We start from the raw sequence: 19,009 nt of genomic DNA on the forward strand, positions 1-19,009 counted from the left end.
CTGCGAGTACTGAACCGGACTTTGCACAGACTCTCGTACAAGATGCTGACGCAAAAATGCACTCTAACGAGCGTCCGGCATCAAGATTGGTTCGCGGCAGTAGACCTGAAGGACGCATACTGCCATGTCTTGGTCTTACCTCGACACAGACCCTTCCTGCGGTTTGCCTTCGAAGGCCACGTGTACCAGTACAAGGTCCTCCCCTTTGGCCTGTCCTTGCCCCCTCGTGTCTTCACAAAGGTCGCAGAGGCAGCCCTTGCCCCGTTAAGGGAAGTGGATGTCCGCATCCTCAACTATCTCGACGACTGGCTAATCCTAGCTCACTCTCGAGAGTTGCTGTGCGCACACAGGGACCTCGTGCTCCGGAACCTCAGCCGACTGGGGCTTCAGGTCAACTGGGAAAAGAGCAAGCTCTCCCCGGTTCAGAGCATCTCTTTTCTCGGTTTGGAGCTGGACTCAGTCTCGATGACAGCGCGCCTCACGAACGAGAGCGCACAGTCGGTGCTGAACTGTCTGAAGGCATTCAGATGGAGGACAGCAGTTCCACTGAAACTTTTTCAGAGGCTCCTGGGACATATGGCATCCTCAGCAGCGGTCACACCACTCGGGTTGATGCATATGAGACCGCTTCAGCACTGGCTTCAGACTTGAGTCCCGAGATGGGCATGGTGCTGCAGGACACATAGCGTGACCATCACGCCGATCTGTCGCCACCTCTTCAGCCCTTGGACCGACCTTGCATTTCTATGGGCAGGGGTTCCCCTAGAGCAGGTCTCCAGGTGTGTCTTGGTTACAACAGACACCTCCAAGATAGGCTGGGGCGCCGGATGCAACGGGCACACAGCCGCCAGCTCCTGGACTAGCCCGCAGCTGCGTTGGCACATCAACTGCCTAGAGTTGTTGGCAGTACTGCTCGCCCTGCGGAGGTTCTGGCCTGCACGGACAACACAGCAAATGGTAGTGTACATCAACCGTCAAGACGGTCTACGCTCCCGTTGCATGTCACAACTCGTCCGCCGTCTCCTGCTCTGGAGTCAGCAGTACCTCAAGTGGCTACGAGCCACTCATATACCGGGCAACCTCAACACCGCAGCGGACGCGCTATCACGTCAGGTTACCCTCAGGGGAGAGTGGAGATTTTCTCAGGGACGGCGCACCATCTGGCACCCATGACCAAACATCTGGAATCTCCACATCTGGCCCCTGGACGGGACGCGGAAGACCTAAGTGGCCTACCACCCGTGGTGGTAGACACGATCACTCAGGGTAGGGCTCCCTCTACGAGGTGCCTGTATGCCTTGAAGTGGCGTCTGTTCACTAAGTGGTGTTCTTCCCGATGCGAAGACCCCCAGAGATGTGCAGTCGGACCGGTGCTTTCCTTCCTGCAGGAGAGGCTGGAAGGGCAGCTGTCCCCTTCCACCTTGAAGGTGTATGTAGCTGCTATTTCGGCTCATCACGATGCAGTAGATGGTAAATACTTGGGGAAGCACGACTTGATCATCAGGTTCCTGAGAGGCACTAGGAGGTTGAATCCCTCCAGACCGCGCCTCGTCCCCTCGTGGGACCTCTCTGTAGTCCTTCGGGGTCTACAGGGAGCTCACTTTGAGCCCTTGGAGTCAGCTGAGCTTAAGGCACTCTCTTTGAAGACTGCCCTCCTGACTGCACTCACTTCCATCAAAAGGGTAGGGGACCTGCAGGCATTCTCTGTCAGCGAATCGTGCCTGGAGTTCGGTCCGGGTTACTCTCACGTGATCCTGAGACCCCGACCAGGCTATGTGCCCAAGGTTCCCACGACCCCTTTTAGGGATCAGGTGGTGAACCTGCAAGCGCTGCCCTAGGAGGAGGCAGACCCAGCCTTGGCATTGCTGTGTCCGGTGCAAGCTTTACGCATCTATTTGGATCGCACGCAGAGCCTTAGAAGCTTTGGTGGATAGCGGAAAAGAAGTGCTGTCTCCAAACAGAGGATCGCCCACTGGGTCATTGACACCATTGCGATGGCATATCAGGCTCAGGACGTGCCACCCCCTGCGGGGTTACGAGCCCACTCTATCAGGAGTGTGGCGGCCTCCTGGGCCCTGGCCAGTGGCACCTCTTTGGCAGACATCTGCAGAGCAGCGGCCTGAGCAACACCCAACACCTTTGCATGGTACTACAATCTCCAGGTTGAACCGGTCTTGTCCCGTGTATTGGCAGGCACGAGCAGGTAAGTTCCAGGACAGCTGGCCGGATGTACCGCTTGCACATAGCGCCTTTCCCCTCCCTTGAGGTGAAGACGTGCGCTCTTGACTCCCAGTCGTGTCACAGACTGTGATCCCTGGATGACTTTCCTCCTTAGCCCTCTGGCAGTTGATTTTGCAGAGAAACTCGCTGACCGGCCCAGTAAGTGCGCTAATGAGCCCCTGTACTGAGGCAGGTGCTCCACATGTGCTGGTTCCCCGAAGGCGACCCCATGTGATATTTTCTGCAAAATTGTTTCCCTGTCGGCAAACTGTGTCTTCCTTGGGCAGAGGCTCCTCTACCCCCAGTCGCAATGCTCGGTAGAAACTCCTCCCCCTTCGGGTAGGACCTACCATGGGACCTCTCTACATAATATACTTCCGACAAGACTCGGTAAGACCATGTGACGTATTCCGCTCAAAATACCCCCCCCCCCCCTTTTTGGGTGGGGTGTGGTCTCCGCGGTGTCTTCCCCTTGGGAGGGACACCCCCGACACAGACACTTATGGCTCCCAGTCAGTTAACAAATTCCACTCTTTGGGGAGAAAAGAGAAGGAAAGAGGCCTTGGCTGGGCTAGCCTGTCCCTATAGTTGGACAGTCGACTTGTTCCTGATGGACCGTTTGACACTCATAAGAGCATTGGGGGAGGTTACGTGACAGCCTGGTTTGCTGGCTACGAGGCACACAGCGGTCTGCCCATCACACACCACCAGTTCATGTAACACAGTTCAGATAGTTGTGGCGTTTTGTTTATGGACCCCTAGTGTCATTACATCGACACAACGTCGAGTGAGTGACAGATAGGGAACATCCTGGTTACTTTTGGAACGTCCTGGTAACTTTTGTAACCTCCGTTCCCTGATGGAGGGAACGATACATTTGCCACAATGCTGAACTTCCCGCTGAAATGGCCAGGACCTGGTCTCGGCTCCTCAGCACAAAACCTGAATGAGTGGTTGCATACCAGCTCCTCTTATACCCGTAGGTCCGGGGGAGTGGCATGCAAATTCCACTCGCCAATTCTGATTGGCCTTTTTTCAAAAAAGCAGAGGTGTTTGGGGCTCCCAAGAGTGACCCCTAGTGTCACTACATCGACACAACGTCTCGTTCCCTCCATCAGGGAACGGAGGTTACAAAAGTAACCAGGACGTTTTATCTAGGCCTCATACAGAAATGAGCCAAGATATAAACAATAAGGAAATAGACTTGTGATGTCCCATAGCACAAAAATCTTTCGCAATTTTTCTAGACAGAGAGGCAAGTTTTTCCTTTATTTCCTCATTTTTAAAGAATAGTTCATCTAAAAATTATAAAAAATTATACCATCATTTACTTACCCTCATGTTGTTCCAAACCCCAATGCATTTCTTTCTTCCATGGAACACAAAAGATGTTTTGCAGAATCTCCTGCTTTGGAAGTGCTATTATTTTACATATAACAAAAACATACATTGACCAGAGGGTGACAAGCTCCAAAAAAGGACAAAAAAGCACCATAAAAGTAGTCCATATGGTCAGTGTGCCAATTCCAAGTCTCCTAAAGCCATACGATAGCTTTTTGTGAGGAACAGACCGAAATTCTGCCATAGATCTTAAATCTAATTTGTGCTTACACATTCAAAATTGCCACTCAAAAGATGCTAAATGTCATTGGTTGTCTTGTGACCAATTGTGACATTCCAAATTTAAATATGCAAAAGTGCAAATGAGGTTTGAGAGCTTAAGAAGATTATCAATGAATAAAGACTTAGATTTTTTTTTAAAGGAATTTTATTTTTGCATTCCACAGAGGAAAGAAACTCACATGGAATGGCATCAGGATGAATAAATGATAAAAGAATCATTTTTGGGTGAACTATCCCTTTAAAATCCTCAATCTTGTTGTCTGCACTCAAGGTTTCGCCTTTGCATATTTCCACCTTCTTTCATTTGATCTGTAAACTTATGCACACATTCACCCTTCTCTCTTTTGTGTGCTTAAATATGATATTATGTGTAGAGTTTACCATTTATTTATATACTTTCCCTATGGCTTTGATACTGCGAATTCTGACTCCCCTGCAGCATCATTGGATATCATCATAACGCTCATTGCACAACCAGCATATATAAAGCTTTGATTACCAATGCTTCACTTAACTGCAATTTGTTTTGTTTATGAAACACAGAATGTTTTGCTGTTATCACTAAATATACATAATTCCAAAACACAATGAACACTCTTTCCACATGTTATTCATGATTTAACTAGGACAACCATTGGGCTACACTGCATCAGCTAAAAATAAATAAACTGATACAGTATAGGAGAGAGTGGGGCTAGTTGTCACATGGGGTTGTTGTCACAATGGCTGTATCTCAGTAACCATAAGATTTTAAGTAAAAAGTCAAATGCCCAAATGCATGTTTTCACTAGCAGGTTTCAAATACCTAATTCAAAACTGTCTTAAATTAGAATAATTTTGTAAATTCTAAACTCCAAACTAAAAAACGTTGGGTAAATAAGTGAACATAATCAAACCACACTGGCATACATTCAGTCAACTATTTAATGAAGTTAGATTAGATTTAAACCATAGATTTTAATTTTAATCTTACGATTGTAGTCACATTTATATTGGGGGAAGTTGTCACATGTGTTTGTGTTGTCATTTTACACATTACACATGTGTAAATGTTGTAATTTTATATATAAATATAGTTTTATAATTATATATAGTATACGATGTGTACTTGTAAATATACAAGAAAAAGAGATAGCTAGAGTTTTACTGGGCAATGACAGTTACAATGTTTCACACTCAAATTTAAAAGCTCACCATTCACACATACTGTGGACTAACTGCAAAAAATTGGTCTCATTTTTCAGAGAACTGCCCAAATAAAATAAAAAAGACTCCAATTATTAAGAAATAATATTGTATGTGTTTATAATCTTATGATAAACCATTTTTTTTTTCTTTTTAAAAAACAACTTTTTTTTGTTGTCCTAACTTAGTAAACATGTAATTCTGGTTCTGTTCACTCTACCTCACACTTTGTCTCATTTTATTCCATAAGGTGGCAGAAAACACTAGAAAAAAGAATTTTGTCTCTATCACATTCCATCACAGTATACAGATCTGAAATGTAGGTGGTGCTCTAATGCTTTTTTCCCCTTACAGATGTGCTCGTACATAGACATTCAGTCTAATTTTCAGTTGAAGCACCACCCTTGTTGTTTCATTTAATATTTTAGCCTCTGAGTGGACTAGAAGCTCAATCTAAGTGTCATTAGAAAGCTGTGATCCCTTTGCTATGATATATAAGATTTTATCATCAGTAGTCAAAAACATATTTTCTGATGATTTGTTTTGCCTGCTTTTTCTACTGGATGGCATATTTTTTTGAGAACTTCCTAAGATATAGCAGATATAAAGCTATTTAGCTATTTGTGGCTTACAGCAACAGTTATCAGAGCATAAAAGAGAAGTTTTTATTTGATGACTTACAGCAGTGGCGGATTTAGGCATGGGCGACATGGGCAGGGCGGCATCTTGCGGGGGGGCAGCATGAGGCACCCACACAGACCCCCCCAGTCAACAACTTTGGGGGCGTGTTGAAGCGGGTTTCGCCCAGGTCGCCATACAAGCTAGAACCGCTACTGACTTACAGTAATCATATTTCACTTTGAGATTCTTTGAAAATCTTTCCAACTGTGGTATTAGGGCAATAAAAATAACTTTACAGTCACATTCCTGAGAATGAGAGCTTTCATTTTATATATGACCTTTCCATTTACGTGCTATATGAATGACTTTTATTTTCATATAAATATCTGTACCCCATCGCCTCATGTGGGCGCAAATTTTCAACGCATACGTTTTGAGGCCTTATTTTGTTATTTCAGGTAATATAAATGCAGTGATGGTTATCTCAGATTCTAAGCTTTCAAATGATATCTTATATGCCTGACTTACAGTATGTACAGGTATATGGAGACTTTAACATTTTAAGCGTAAACTTTATTTGTGATATAGCACCCCCCTTTGGACCTGCCGGCTGGTCCATAGAGTTTATTAAGTTTACCCAAAAATTCAAAATCATTTAATCATTTATATATCATTTACTCACCCTCATATTGATCCATGGTGACATTCTATCTTCCATGTAACACAAAAAGTGATGACAGGCAGAATGTTTGCCACAGTCACCATTTACTTTCACTGTATGGAAAAAAGATGCAAAGGAAGTGAATGGTGACTCAGGCTAACATTCTGCCTAATATCTCCTTTTGTGTACCACAGAAGAAAAAAAGTCAATTTTCATTTTTGGGTGAACTGTCAAAACAAATGCCCTAAAAAGTGTGACACCTAGCCCCGGTCTCCCCTACGGCAGAAAAACTAATTGCCGTTTATATTATTTGGACAACAATTTAGACAATATGTAAAAAACTGAAAGAATCCTCAGCCATTTACTTTGTTTCTCCCCTCATATCAGTCAAATGTTTAAAAGACTGATCACTGTGTAGTCCCTTTTTATAGTTGAAAAGAATCCTTTTATGTACTTAAAATGCTTGTACTTTTTGGACAAATGCATTCCTTTCAAATATATGAGAACAACTGAGGGATTCTGGGAAAGATTGTGCTGTCGGCGAGCCATCTGCATGAGTCTGTGCTTGCTTATGTGTTAAAACGAACTGAGAGAAGAGCTGGGAGGGGAACAATGTTATTATTGCCTATGAATAGATGCTCTTGACATTGTATTAAACAGACATAATTGCCATTTAACCCCTTGCAGGTAGCCTGGGGCAGGGTGCTACCTCCACAACTGCACTTCCAAAGCAGGGAGTTCAGGGGCGTAGCCCAGGGGCTGCCCCGGTGAGGACGAGATGTCTATTTATTTCTGTTTATGTTGACTCTTTTTTTCCCCAATTATTTTTCTGCTTGTCAGTCCCCTCCCTTTCACTAAATATCAAACTGTATCTCTCTTTCTCTTAACATTTTTCCTTTTCAACTTTTTACCTAGAACATGCACAAAGAATGAGCTGATTTATCCGCACTTTTACTCACCCTCATGTTGTTCCAAACCCATATGGCTTTCTTCTGTGGAACACAAAAGTAGATGTTAGGCAGAATTTTAGACTCAGTCACTTTCATTGCATCTTTTTTCCATACAAAGAAAGTGAATGGTGACATGTCAGTCCCTAACATTCTGCCTAACACCTCCTTTTGTGTTTCAAAGAAGAAAAAAACATATTTTAAACATAAAATAGAACAATTAATAACATGTTTATGCTAACACTACTTTACACATTTGTCAGTGCATAAATTATTTATTCGAAGGCAAGATTGTGGCTGAAATCCTTTCAGCACTCCAGATGCCAAAATAGGATACTAGATCATGCAATCAAATCTGAAAAATATCATTAAAAGTCAACAAGAAATCAAAGCCTATTTAATTATTTTTACTACACATTCCTAGTCTTATTGTGAATTATTCAATGGTGCATGTTATTCCAAAGGATACAGATGTTTGTAGTAATCTTTAATCAAAATGTAATAACTTGCTCTGCCTCTAAAAACAACTTTCCTTTTCTTCTGATGTCACTAATGATGCAATATTAATGTAAACATGAATGCTACCATAAATTCACAACTAACAGACCAAAACTGGTTGTTATTTTATTTCAACCAATATCACGTCATAATTACGATGCAAGTTCCTCGTAATTAGGAACTTCACAGGAGAAACTGAGCACGGCATAAACCCACTTAATTTTCATATAGAGCCCGCTTTCCATGATGTAATCAATTCCAGATGGATCAAATAAATAAAAAGTATTCTTAATTGAAATACGTCTGATTACGGAGGCAAAATGTGTTGCAAACTCAAGACTTTCTTGACAATCTGTAAGCAAGCGAGCACTGCTGACCTCTGCATGTTAATATGTAGTCCACATAATATGGGTTGAGATGGTGGCAGTATGTCACACATCTGTGTACAGTACCACAGCCCCATTTAATAAGATGAGCTGGTCATATCTATTCCATGCTCTATTAGCTTAACTACATGACCTCATCATCTGAACCCCATTACGTACTAAACATAAGTGCCACAGCCAGACTGAAGAACCCTAGGTTTAAAATGATAAACCATTTGCACCTAATTATATAATTCTGGTGAACTAGTACAGTCTAGACCAGTGAATAGCAGGGAATAACCATGCTAAATACAAATAATAAAATGCAACTTACTATATAATCATGCATAGTTAGGATAGTAAAATATTAGAGCTGCCAAAGTTAATGTGTTAATTTATGCAATTAAGTAAAAAGTTTAACAAGTAAATTTTTCTTAATTGCAATTAACACGTTTACCATTAATAAAGCATAAACCAGCATAAACACTGGTCGGAGCAGGGCAGAACCTTTCCAATGTGTCCGCCCGGAGTCATTACACGCACACACACTAAACCCACACAACTGCCGTATAAGTGATCAAATGATGGGGAAAGGAGCTCTTAATGCTATTTGTTGTACTAAACAAGCCCAGATGGGACTTGTGACAAAAATCAAGTACTTTACAACCTCTGTAATGCACAATTTAACTACCACAGAAGCACGTTTAATCTTAACTATCATGAAAATGCATATGTTTGCAAGCGATTTTTCATGTGGAGTTCAAAGCGTCGCTTGACGCCGGCGTTGACATCCTGACGCGAATTAGGAATACGGCTGCATGATTGCTGTAACAAAGAGGATAGCCACAGTCTGCTGGCTGATTAATACTGTGGAGAATGATAGTTTTAGAGATTTAATGCCCATTGCAATGAATATGCAACCTATGGGGAGACTAGTTCTTTCAATAAGTCAAACTTCCACTTAGACTTTGCGAAACGATTAATGTTACTTGAATTGGTGATATTTCAGTGCATTTCTATCTTTATACTGTGGAAGGCTTTGTTTGGAAAATGATAATAAAGCATTATTGTTACATATTGTTTTGTTTTCTTTCCTAAGAAGGAAATAAGTGCATTTTGTTAGGAAAAGAAATATATATAGAGCAAAATTAAATAAAAAAAAAACTACAATTAATCATTTTAATGGACTGGCAGCACTACAACATACAGTATATAGAGTAGGCTTGTCAACTTTGACAAGAAAACGCTTCCTGATTTTTGATGTTGACATCAAAATCTGTGCATCCAATCAAACTCTATAGTATTTTGGCACAAATTTATCTGTTACTGTAGTAGCTAGACAAATAAGGCAGATATCAACATGGACAGGTTGTGTGGCTTGTCCTCAAACTTGAAAACCATGAATGAAACTACAAAAGTGTGATGAGGAGGAGGTCGTGACCAGGCCGTGATGACGCACGCCTGGCGATGAGTTGTCTAATCAGCAGGAGAGAGATAAGGAAGGGCCGGGACGCCAGTTCGAGAGAGAGAGAGACGCACGTGTGTCTGTTTTGTTTGCTGCAAAGCACTTTTATGTTATGTTTGAGTTATATTCTGTAATTAAAGTTTATGTTGTTAAGATGGTTCCCGCCTCCTCTTTTCCCATGCCATGCTGCCCTCGTTACACTGGTGCCGAAATCCGGGAAGGAGGAGGGATGCACTGTCGGAGAGCCCTCGCCATTGTTGGAGGTTTGCAATGCCGAGGAGGTATGGTATGGTGGTACTGGAGCGGTTCGCCAGGAGGCGGAGGAGCTCGCTGCCAGCCGCCTGGAGCGGGAAAGCTGCTGCCAGGGACGGAGGAGCTTGCTGCCGGCCGCCAGGAGGCGGAGGAGCTGCTGACGTCTGCCGGGAGGTGGAGGAGCCTGCTGCCATCTGCCAGGAGGCGATGTCCAGTGCCAGCAGAGGACCACTGCCCAGCTGGCCGAGGACCAGGCGACAGTGTGTCCGGGGACTGACGAGACACTTTTCTCTCTCTCTCTCTCTCTCTCTCTCTCTCTCTCTCTCTCTCTCTCTCTCTCTCTCGTTCTGTCTCTCCCGCTTGCTCACTCTCTCTCCCCTCTCCCTTCCCTCGTCTCTCTCTTAGTTTCCCAGGAGGTGGGGAAGGCCAGCTGGAGGAAGGACGACTGAAAGGGCAACACCTCCCCTCCAGGAAGGGTGGGGGGGGGAGTAGGTTTAGGCTGGATGTTTCCCTGGCCTGAATTTGGAGGTGGAGGAGTGTGACGAGGAGGGGGGCGTGGCCGGGCCGTGATGATGCACGCCTGGCGCTGAGTTGTCTAATCAGCGGGAGAGAGATAAGGAGGGGCCTGGACCCCAGTTCGAGAGAGAGCGAGTAAGACGCACATGTTGTGTGTGTGCATCTTTGTTTTGTTCGCTGCAAAACACTTTTATGTTATGTTTGAGTTATGTTCTGTCATTAAAGTTTATGTTGCTGTTCAGCCGGTTCCCGCCTCCTCTTTGCCCATGCTGTGAAACACGTTACAGCAAGGTAAAATAAAATAAAACCCAGACTTCATTAAATACAGGTTCAAATATTTTAAATGCACAATAAGGGCTCTATTTTTGTGAGTGCGCAAAGCGCAGTGCTATGACCTTGCGCAACATCTTATCCAATTTTCATGAGAGCGCTAATTCTATTGTATATATATATATATATATATATATATATATTAGTACTAGGTACACCTGGACACAGTTTTTCTTGGTTGTTGGCAGATAGGATGTTCCAAGCTTCTTGGAGAATTCGCCACAGTTCTTCTATCTATTTAGGCTGTCTCAATTGCTTCTGTCTCTTTATGTAATCTCAGACTGACACAATGTTCAGTGGGGGGCTTTGTCAGGGCAATGACATCTGTTGCAGGGCTCCCTGTTCTTCTATTCTAATCTTTTCTATTTGCAAAATTAATGTTTGAGAGTCTAACATTTATATTTCCTATTGACACACTAAAGCTGAAGATATAAATAACCAATTTAAGACAAATGCTTTTGTGAACTTTTGCACAGTACTATATATATTATTATTTTTATTTTATTTTTTTAAGCCACTGCAAAAGGGGCCGGATGGAAGAAGTTGGACAGAGTAAAAAGTTTGGATTTGGATTTGGATATTTTTTGACCCCCTTTTATTTAATTATTATTATATTTTTGTTTCGTTTGAAGTGTAATCTGAACTTGGAAATATATTTGTTTTAATTTGTTTTAATAAATTAATTTATTTTTGCAATATCGACCGGTAGAAGTGAAGTGCGTTCTGATACAATCACTGTTAATACTAGCAATGATTTGTGTAGATGAAAATGATTAATAATACTTAAATTCTCTATAATTTAAAGGAGCATACATCCAAATTCTGAGGAGAATCACATTTGTATATAAAAGGAGCATGTGTCACTGTCATAGAAATATGTCTGCCATTCATCAAGGATGCAGATAATGCACAAAAGTATGTCCATAAAAAGTCCATATTTCTATTGTTTTAATTCATTGCATACAGTCCACTACCAACTTCTTATGAATGTGTTGTTGGTGCTTGAGGGAATGGACTATATAATAGGATGCAAACACTGGAATAACCGGAGAAGAACCTCAGAATTAAACTTGTGACTTGGTCCAGCCTTTTGCGCGTTGCGCCGCACGATTTCGCCAAACCCACTTGCGCCTAATTTAGCGCATTCTTGCACGAAAATAGCAAAACTTCATGGCCATGCCCACTGATTTTGCACTTATGACTTAAAGCATTGCATTGCACGTAATTTGCACTCTTAAAATTGGGCCCTAAATGTGGTTTGTGTCCACAGTGCATTTTGTGGTGAATTATTGGCTGCTGAGAGCACAGAACCATCAAAATTCCAGACATTTAGAAACAAAAATGGTTAATTTTCCTATTCAGCTTATGTCTTGTTAGTAATCTTGCATATTATTGGGCCTATACAATTCATGGTAATATTAATAATACCAATGCTTTATTTACTTTTGTACAATTTGATATCGCCATTAACATTCCAGTGTAAAATCTGGGCCCTAAAGCAAAACCACTGATAGAAGCGCTGGCCTAAAACATTAAGCACTGGCTTTTAATATATTACTTATTTGAGTTAAGTGTTGTGCGCTGTCCATGGTTCTGAAACACTTTCCTAAAGTCCTCTTTTCCATTTACCTCCAAGGCATCTTTGACATCATTTTCAATATTATACCGACTTAAACATAGTGCAGTTAAAATTTCACCTGTGCAGTTTAGTGCTCATAGGGGTTTAACATGTGTCAGGCTTCTTAGATTTGGGGCTTAGATGTCTTGCATTGCCATTAAAGACATGAAATCAAAATAGGAGTTTTGTGAATTTAAGTCCATGTCTATTAGCGTAAAAGCTAGCTAAAAGCTAGTAAACTCATAAAAGCTGACAAAATTAAACTTTAGCAGCTATACGCATTTAAAATGTACAGTCTTATTGGAAAACAGATGAAAATTATTGTCTGCACTACACAGACTTTTGTCCAATCAAACGCTTTCTCGAATGAGAATGTCCCTCCTACTGATATCTCCTGCAACCACTAAGCAAGTAGCAAATCATGGTTAATGGCTGTGACGTAACTAAATACTATTGGGTATTTAAAAAGGGGATGAGCCCTTCCAAATGTCCCGGCCAAAATTCCTGTTTCCACAAAAATCCATACAGGAAAGAAAACTTTGTTTGTCAGGCGAATTCATGTGTTTTTTATGCTAGCCAATTTATGCTTATGTCTGCTATAGTGCCCCTTGTGGTAATGTTGAAAATGCAATTGCATTGCAGTATGAATTGCATTCTGGCACATTTCAGAATGCAACAACATGTGAAACCAAGCTTTCGTACCTGTGTACATACCTAAGTGTTTGCGCTCATCATTGAGTACTTTATTAGGAACACCTGTACACCTACTTATTCATGTGATTATCTAATAAGCCAATCATGTGGCAGCAATTAAATGCATAAAATAAGGCAGATGCGGGTCAGGAGCTTCAGTTAATGTTCACATAAACCATCAGAATGGGGAAAAATGTGTTCTCAGTGATTTCAACCATTGCATGATTGTTGGTGCCAGACAGGTTGGTATGAGTATTTCTGTAACTGCTGATCTCCTGGGATTTTCACACACAACAGTCTCTAGAGTTTACTCAGAATGGTGCCAAAAACAAAAAACATCCAGTGAGTGGCAAAACGTGCTGTTGATGAGAGAGGTCAATGGAGAATGGCCAGACTTGTTCGAGCTGACAGAAAGGCTATGGTAACTCAGATAACCACTCTGTACAACCATAGTGTGCAGAATAGCATCTCAGAATGCACAACACATCGAACCTTGAGGCAGATGGGCTACAACAGCAGAAGACCACGTCGGGAACTTTGTTGGGACCATAATGTTCCTAATAAAGTGCTAAGTGAGTGTACATGCATTGAGTATGTTTCAGGCCTAAACGTACAAGTAAATGCAAACACAAATGGCAACCAATCATATCTCTTTTTATGAAATGGCACAACCAAATATTTACTAGAATAAACATTGTATTCTTTTGATACTTGGTAATTTTTGAAAATCCATAAATATAAATGTGCTCTCTACAGATTTATTTCCACAGGGTTTATCTGATTTCACATTTAGTGTGAAGACAATAAGCCCTACAATACAAAAGATAAAGTAAATGAATTTCATTGAATGCTCAAATCAATTGTCAAGCAATGGCTCAAAATAGCACAATATCATTCTTATTGACAGAGTAAAAACCTAGTTAGATCCATAATCCTTGATAGGAAATGCTTAAAAACAATTAAAACAAAATAGATGGATAAAACTAAAAAAGAAGCATGCTCTTTATTTCATTTCTTCTCTCTTATCTCACATGTAAGAATAGGACTAACACTACTGTACAATAAAGGAATGTTCCAGTTTCAGTTAAGCTCAATCTAAAGCATTTGTAGCATAATTTTGATTACTACAGCAAATGTTTTGGATGTAATGTGGAGGATAAATGTGGACAAAATCACATTTACAGTATGGCACTAACAATGGAAGTGAATGGTGTCAGTCCATAAACATTAATATACACATCCTTTCGAAAGTACTGCCACAAGACGTAAACATTATACGTACATGTTGACATGATTTTATAAATCTAAACCATCTAAACCTATAAAAAACTAATTGTATTACAGTTTTAAAAAAAATTATTAAATTATAAATATTAAATATGCTAGCCTAGTGTTGTGTGTATGTGCGCATGTGTGCGAGCTGTTTATCATTGCCTGACAGCAAAATACCTGAAGTATATTAGCATACAAGTATTAGAATGTATCAGGCATAACATCTAGTTCTTTAGAATTGGAGGCAGAGCATAATGTAGCTGGCACAGTAGCAAAATTCCCAACCTATTTTGGAAGCTTTTTTTTTTCATCCAGAACTGCATCTGCAAACAAGAGGGGAAACTGATAGATCAAATAAACAAAAGACTGCAGCAAATTTAGCATGCTCCCGCAGTGAACGCTTTGTGCTCCATGGGTTCATTTTTAGCATAATTAGTATCTTTTGTATTTTGCAGTGCTGCTGTTCTGATAGAAATCTGCAAAGATTTAAAGCCAACAAATCATCAGGAGCTGTCAAATATTACAAAAGCAAGCTTAATATGAACTTGTAACACAATATATAATGTTGTACACTGCAATTTGCATCTAAATTATTTAGGCATAATGTTGTTTTCCACATTGGACAGATATTCTACATACACTCACTGACCACTTCATTAGGAACACTATGAAAATCCCAGGAGATCAGCAGTTACAGAAATACTAAAACCAGCCTGTCTGGCACCAACAATCATGCCATGGTGAAAATAACTGAGATCACATTTTTCCCCATTCTGATGGTTGATGTGAACATTAACTGAAGCTCCTGACCTATATCTGCATGATTTTATGCACTGCACTCCTGCCACATAATTGGCTGATTAGATAATTGCATGAATGAGTAGGTGTACAGGTGTTGCTAATAAAGTGTTCAGTGAGTGTAGGCTCAATATTTTCATGGATCCAACATCATGATCCAATAGTTCTTTGAATATTTAAAGGAATAGTTCATCATTTACTCACCCTGATTACATTCCAATCTCTTTTTCAAATTCTGTCACCTATGAAACATAATGTGCTGTTAGCTGGAATGTCCAACCTGCTCTTTAAAGTGGATTGTGTTTTATGCTCCCAATCTCCAAAAAGGACAAAACAACACCACTGAAGTATCATAAAAGTAGTCCATACAACTTTTGCGCTATATTCCAAGTCTTCTGATGCCATACAATACTTTTGTGTGAGGAACAGACTGAAATTTAAATGGTTGTTTTCTAATAATTCCCTCTGTGCTTTAGCTCTCAAATCACATCTGTTCACCATAGAAGTCTGCACGGCATTAAAGGAATATTTACATATAATAAAAAAAAATTCAATAATGACAATCCAACACAAACCCAAAATTATTCTTGAAGAAATAACCCTGGTCCCGTCAGGCTTGGGTCAGGTAGCAGACCTCTAGTTCACCAACCAATGCTGTTCAGCGTCAATGACGTCAAACTATAGGTGCCATTTTTTAACTACTAAACACAATCATGAATGAGATTTAAGAGGAATATTATCAGTGAATAACAGTTTGAATTTTCAAACTTCATAAGCTTCAGAAGACTTGGAAGTCCGATGGACTATTTTTATGGTACTTTTATGGTGCTTTTTTGTCCTTTTTGGAGTTTGGCAGTATAAATCCCCATCCACTTTTGTTTGGAAAAAAGGGACATTCTGCGACATTTCATTTTGCTTTTCATTAAAAAAAATTATAAGGATCTGGAACGTCAAAAATTTTCAGTTGAACTATTCCTTTAAAGATTGAAAGAACTACTGGATCATGATCCTGTATCCATAAACACATCTATGCAAGTATATCTGTACTAGACTTGAAGCCTTGAAGTCTGGAACCCTCCAAATGCTTACACTAAAGGTATCTTCAGGAAAGCCCTCTAGAATGAGTATGATGAGAATGTTTCTACAGGACGGAATGCCCTGAGCACCTCTCAATAGCCTGAAAAGGAGATCCACCAGGCTGATTTTAGGTTCAGCCTGACAGTGAGCTGAATGTTAACCAGAGATGTGGAGAAGGTGAGATGATGCTGGTGGTTTGAGGAGGTTTGGAGGTGAGCTCAGAGCCTGAAACTTCTTTCAGTTAGAAAAGGATCAGTTAATTTTAATGATGAGATTCTTCTTTCAAGATGCTGTGTAGCAGTTCTTATTTAAGCCCTGAAACAAGATCAATGAACTTAGAGATTTGATGGTGTAAGGCTGGAGTAGGCAACTCTCATAGGAAGCAGGCAAAATCAGTCATCATTCACAGTTCTACATGTTCCTGTCAAGCATTCTATCATGTCATCCTTCCTTTTTGTTTCACATCAGAGGGTGTGAAAACAATGAATCTGCCAAACGAAGCTGTTAATCGGTTGGCAACGTTCCTCGCAGTCTTCCGCCAACCACAGGAAAAACCGTGCGACACAAGCAGCTCTAGCATACTGTTCCCTAATCCAGAAGACCTCAAGCTTTTGCTGTTTCTCTGCACTTTTATTTATTAGCTGTCATTTTAGGTGTGAGAAGAACGTGAAATTTCTTATTACAAAAAGGCAATTAGTTAGTGACATGACAGATGCCTGGACAAGAGGTCACAGAATAGAGAATGCCCCAAAGACAAGACCCTGTTATTTTTTTACAGCATCATTGTGGCATTGTCGAGTCTTTAAATTAGAGCTGTGAAACAGACCAAGCCTGGTAGGGAGACAACTTAGGGAGATAGCTTGATCTGCGTGTGCAGCTAAGCAGTTTCAATTCAACAGAGGCGAACGTGCATGAGACAGGTTCTCAAATGGATCAAACCTGCAGGGAGGCAAGCACCATCTCACCAAAAGCAGACTCTGTCATCCTACAGCTCCATTTTTACATCACAGGAAATGCTTTAGCCAGCCTACCGTGAGAATTGTGGAAATACTTTACTTGAAAGGCCCTTAAAAGCTTGAGTCAAAAGCTATAAAGTTATCAAAGTAAAGCAACAAAACTTATACGAAGTACTTGCTTATGAATTAGAATGCTAACGCCACTACCAAGGGTAATAGAGCTCATTTGCGGAGTGCTAGCATAGATTTTTCTGCTTTTGTAGGGCATATTTTTTTCCAGCTCATATATATAGTGGCAGATCAGTGTTGGGAAGGAACGGTTGCTACTAAGTTTATTTAATGATATGGTAGTGTGACAGTAGTTAAACAATTTTCCAAACAGTACTATAGCCTTTCCATTAACAAGCTACTTTTTGCAATGAGTCATGGTGTAACATGATAAAACACTAAACTGACACATTGTTTTATGCACACAGCTGCCAATAAAACTGAGACTGTTATCAAACGTGCTCTCTCTGTCTCATGGGAAGTCCAGAACACTGAGCGTGTTCACATGCATGTTCTTACACTGATTATGATTAATAAGTCGACAACGTGTGTGGTCATGTAAACACATTAAACAGCTTTTCTTTATCAGTGTAAGGTCATAAACCGCTTAAAAATAAACCAATTGACACGGTTCGATTTTTGCCCATTCACCCACTTTTGTGTTGCATGTAAAGACCTTTACCGGCATTCTTACCGGCTTAAGCCCAAAGTATACTTCGGTTTTGACATGAACGCTTAGCGTCTGTGTACAGTCGAATGCAAGCCTGTCAAAGTATACTCCGTTTGACTGTGCATCCATACACAGGCGGTTGACGCATACAGTACTCGCTACAACTGCTATGAGATACTGGACTATTTCTCCTCAGAAGTTATAAAGACATATAAAGGTGTCTTTATATTCCTCAGACTCGGGTCATACAAATGCAGGTATCTCCTTACCTCCTCACACACGCGTTCTTGACGTACACATCTACTGTTGTTGTTTTTACATTCGACTCCTGTTGTTTAGCTGCAATTATCTTCTAGCAATTTTTTGTGACAGCAACGGCTCATATCTCAGTGTTTCCACCTTGTGGACCCATGCATATTCTGCGCATTCAAAAATGCATTGTTAGAAAAATCATGCTGCTCGCATACAGTGCTCGAGCACTCTGCTTATGTCGAAATTTGTGTTGCGTGTCCTGTGCGGGGACGCTCAGCATTTGTGTCTGACCGAATTAAAATTTGGGCTTTATCCAATGTGAGCAAGTGTTATGCACATGCCTCTTCACGGTTTGACATCAAAAGCAGAGAGTAACTCGATTATTTCAAATCTCATGTAAATGGGATTTTCTTGCTTTGTTGGATTTTTTTAGAATAGACAGATTTTGGGGAGTTATCAGTGTATTGGTGTGCATGTAAACAGGTTCATTGAAGTGAATAGTTTTCAGGTTAAAATAAACGATTCACCAATCCACTTGTATGAAGCTCTAAATTAATTTTAGTGAATCGGTTCATTCGAACGGTTGTAATGAACCAGTTCAGATAAACGATTCACCAATCATTTATCTGAACTGTAAATGCAGCTGTTTATATCTGTGCCTCTGACTCAGTTAATATAAAGTTTTAATTAATTGTGTTTTGTATAAACTAATTGGTAACACTTTAAAACAAGTTGTATTTGTTAATATGACTTAACTGCATTAGTTAACATGAACTAACAATGAACAATACTTTTTGGTTAATGTTCATTTTAACATATACTGTACTAATAAATTTTTTTAAGTCAAAATTTGTATATGTGAACATTAGTTAATGCATTATGAATTAACATTAACAATTCTATTTTTATAAATTACCATTAACCAAGATGAATAAATGCTGT

General features: G+C 40.6%; 1 protein-coding gene across 2 annotated transcripts in view; it reads right to left on the reverse strand.

The window, feature by feature from the left end:
- LOC127446655 (chemokine-like protein TAFA-2) overlaps positions 1-19,009 on the reverse strand; it is a 148,007-nt gene that overhangs the window by 67,731 nt on the left and 61,267 nt on the right. The window contains exon 1 of one of the 2 annotated variants that reach the window (XM_051707764.1): positions 14,552-14,572. The exons of the other annotated variant lie outside the window; for it this stretch is intronic. The gene's annotated coding sequence lies outside the window, so the exon portion shown is untranslated. Of the gene's footprint in view, positions 1-14,551; positions 14,573-19,009 lie in introns of those variants that run through there. 2 annotated transcript variants of the gene reach the window in all.

The sequence above is a fragment of the Myxocyprinus asiaticus genome, chromosome 9, assembly GCF_019703515.2.
Source record: "Myxocyprinus asiaticus isolate MX2 ecotype Aquarium Trade chromosome 9, UBuf_Myxa_2, whole genome shotgun sequence".
Taxonomy (NCBI): domain Eukaryota; kingdom Metazoa; phylum Chordata; class Actinopteri; order Cypriniformes; family Catostomidae; genus Myxocyprinus; species Myxocyprinus asiaticus.